At 45.2% G+C, this 4,013-nt stretch overlaps 1 protein-coding gene across 6 annotated transcripts in view; it reads left to right on the forward strand.

The window, feature by feature from the left end:
• GRM3 (glutamate metabotropic receptor 3) overlaps nt 1-4,013 on the forward strand; it is a 96,127-nt gene that overhangs the window by 83,707 nt on the left and 8,407 nt on the right. The gene's annotated exons all lie outside the window — the stretch shown is intronic.

Below are 4,013 nucleotides of genomic sequence, written 5' to 3' on the forward strand. Positions count from 1 at the left end.
AAAAAAAAAAAAAAAAAAAAAAAAAAAAAAAAAAAAGAGAGCTCCTGGAAATTTGTCTAGAGATTTGATGTTGAGCTCACTGTAGTATTTAAAGAACAAAAACAACAAAAAGTAATTCAACATAGTATACATCCCTAAAAATACTGAAACAGAAATGTCCCTGTATGAACCCTGACAGGTGCCAGACAGCATGTTAGATATGCTGGGATGGCATATTACTGTATGTCTTACAGAGTCACCCACCAAATAACCCTGCTATTTGGTTAAGGCCTTTGCTGTGAGAAGGGTTTATTGTATAGCTACGCCTCCAGTACATACATGGGGGTTTTTTGTTAGACTAAGCTTGTTTTTATTGGCATGATCACTCTCTTCTCCCTGAAACAAATAAATTTTAACAGCAAAAGGAATTCTGGGGGAAGGATTTATGGTAGCGCTCTTGGTGATTCCATCATGACTTCAGATGTGGGTCTTTTCCACACACAACATGTCTTCACATAATCACCAAGGTGGGAAGGGACCTCTAGGGATTGTCTTGTCCAACCTCCCATGCTCCAGTCAGGGTCACCTACAGCAGGTCACTCAGGGCTGTGTCCAGTCAGGTTTTGAATATCTACAGGGATGGAGACTCCACAACCTCTTTGGGCAACTTGTACCAGTGTTTGTCCATCTTCATATTTTTCTTATGTTTTTCCTGAATTTTGGTTTGTGCCCACGGCCTCTTGTCCTGTCACTGGGCACCACTAGGAAGAGTCTGGCTCCTTTTTCTTTTCTCCCCCAGTAAGGTACTTATACACACTGTTAGGATCCTCCTGAGTCTTTTCTTGTCCAGACCAAATAGTCCCAGCTCTCAGTCTCTCCTCATATGACAGTTGTCCCAGTCCCTTAATCATCTCCATGGCCGTTTGCCACACTTCCTCCAGTATGTTCATGTCTGTCTTGTAATGGTGAGCCCAAAACTGGGCACAGCACCCAACATGGGTCTCACCTGTGCTGAGCAGAGGGGAAGGATCACTAACCTTTACCTACTGGAAACACTGCACAATGCTCAGGAGGCCACTGACCTTTGCTGCAAGGACACATTGCCGGCTCATGGTCTACTTGTCCCACCAGGATCTTAGGATCTCCTCTGCAAACCTGCTTTCCATCTGGGTGGCTCCCAGCATGTACCAGTGTCTGGGATTGTTCCTCCCAAGGTGTAGAACTCTGCTTTTCCCTTTGTTGAGCCTCATGAGGTTCCTGTGATCCCACTTCTCCAACTTCTTGAGGTACCTCTGGATGGCAGCACAGCTATCTAGTATATAAACAACTCCTCCCAAATCTGTATCATCTTCAAACTTACTGAGAGTTCATCACTCTGTCCCAGCATTCAGGTTGTTAAGGTGTTAAGCTGCACTGGTCGTGATTATCAACCCCTGGAACAGTTAGTGACTCACCTCTGGCTGGACTTTGTGTCTCTGATCTCAATACTCTGAGACCAGCAGTCCAGCCAGCTTTTAGTCCAACTCACTGTCCATTTATCTAGCCTGCACTTCATCAGATTGTCAGTGACGATATTATAGGAGATGGTGTTAAAAGCCTTACTAAAGATAAAATAAATATCACCCACTCTCTCATCAGCCACCAAGCCAGTCATTTCACTGCAGAAGTCTATCAGTTGATTAAGCCTAAATTCCCGTGTAAATCCACACTGACTATTGGCAGTCATTGTTCATCCATGTAAGCCTCCTGCCACATTTACTGGATTTCCTGCCCATTGGGATGGGCCACTCTTAAGCTTGGATGAAGTGATTCTTGAAAAATAACCAAGTCTCCTGGACCCCTCTTCTCTTCAGTGCCATATGCCATGGTAGTCTTCCAAGAAGATACCTGAACAAGTCAACCTGCTCTTCAGGGTGGACATAATACTTTTTTCCTTGCTTCCTTGGGATCCTGAATTCCACCATTTGCTGGTTGCAGCAGCCAAAGCTTTCCCTGCCTGTCACATTCCTGACAAGTTCTTGCATTGCCTCTGCCCTGCTGTGTTGTTCCTCCAGTGGGTATCAGGGTGGTTAACTGCCCCAAGAAGACCAGGGCCTGCAAACATGAGACTTCTTCCTGTTGTCCGAAAAATACCTCTTCTACTTCTTCTTGATTATGTGGTCTTGTCCACTTTGGTCTGCCTGCTATCCTGACCCATAATCTATCAGCTGGCTCAAGACCCATTGCCCAGCAGAGCTCCATTCACTCCCATTGCTCTCTCACACAGAGTGCAATTCCTTCTCCTGCTACCAGGGTACTGATTTATGCTGTCATTGCAGATCTGTAAGTAGAGCAGGAGCCACAAGTCACAGCTTTCATCATCATGGGAGTCTCCATTTCCCAACTCAACAAATGTAGGCTGCCTAGTTCTTCTCTAGTACAGACCAGGTTCCTGTACCCACAGAGTGTCAGAGAAGATCCAATCCACTTTTTTTCATCATATCTGATGCTGCAAAGTCTGCTGTCCTCCTCCCATAGCTCCCTATCTTGACAATTGAAATCCTTCACATCTTCTGCAGAAAAGAACCCTCCCAGACCCCATGAGAAGCCTCAGGCATCCCTACAGCCCCAAAGCTCCCTCAGGAGCTCAGTCTGGGTCAATCCTGACATGCCTGGGATGGTTGCCCCTGCAGGCACTGGGGACCATGCCCAGTGGCATCCCCCTTGCTCTGTACAAAAACACAGCCTTCAGCAAAGTTTTTAGCCCTCTTCTGTGCACATTCATGCATGATGCTGAACCTGTTAGTGGTCCAGCACCTCCAGAGGGTATCCCAAGACCTGCAACAAAAGCACCTAACCTTACCTAACCAAGAGTCAGCTCAGACAAAAGCTCCAAGCTGGTCAAGGACAGCTGGCAGAGATCCTTAAGAGCTGATGGAGGTTGCTAGAAGTCACAGCGTCCTGCAACAGTCCTCTCCCAGCAGTAGTAAGGCACCCTGACATTTCTTGAAGTGGTCCCAAGAGTCCTCCAGTGATTTCAGAGGTTGTTCCCAGAAGGTCTAGAAGATCCCAAAGCAGAGGCTGGAAACTTCTCTGCAAACTGCTGCATCTGGTGGCTGACTGTTAGCTGCACTCTCAAAAATTTAAAGGAGAGCTCCTGGAAAAGACAGATTTCTTTGATGCCGCTGTTTTTCATGCAGAGATCCACATTGATTTCAGAATCAAAGATACAATGAAACCTGATATGATTAAATAATCATACATAACAAATTCACAGCAGCCCCAATATATCACATTTAAGGGAATTTTTGACCTTATCACCTTAGACAAAAGCTTAAGAAATGAAGCAATAACACAGGAAAGGAGAAGTGTGTGTGTTAAACTGGTTATCACAAAATCAGATGTCAAAAGCTCCTACTGTATAGAGTTTCTCCCTTCATTTTCTTTAGGGGTAATTCTGTTTCAGGGAGCTTGCCCTCCCCGCCAGTTTTTCCCGCCTGGTGTAGCAGGATTGCCTCCATTCTGCCCACACACCAGTGTCTCTGAGTCCGGTTATATATCGAACCACTGAAGTGACCTGGGTTAAAAGGAATCTTGTGGGATGGGGCTATTTTTAACCCAAATCATTTCATTGATTGAGTGTATAATTATCTCAGCACAGCCGAGCTGCTCTGGGAGGCACAAACCCTAGCAAAGCAGGGTGGGGAGGAGGGCTTTGTTAGTGAAGAAAACTTGCCTTGAAACTACTACCTCAAATTATTCTTTTTATAAGAAAACTCCTAGTTCTGTTTTACCTGTACAGTGCCCAGTTCAATACCCACCCTGAACTGACAGCAGAGTCCTGTGGATGAAACACAGAGAAGCGAAGGAGAAAGTGCATCTATCCTTTTCTCATGCTGCCCTGGTAGGGTCTTCCCTGTTCATTCACCCTGTGAACGCTGAGCACCTTTTCATGGTGCTTGCCATATCTACCTTGGGTAAAGAATGATTATTATATGATCACATTAACTATACTCACTGCTAACAAAGCCCTTGTTGCTTTATATATATATATA

The sequence above is a fragment of the Athene cunicularia genome (assembly GCF_003259725.1).
Source record: "Athene cunicularia isolate RWA chromosome 1 unlocalized genomic scaffold, athCun1 chr1_part2, whole genome shotgun sequence".
Classification (NCBI taxonomy): Eukaryota; Metazoa; Chordata; class Aves; order Strigiformes; family Strigidae; genus Athene; species Athene cunicularia.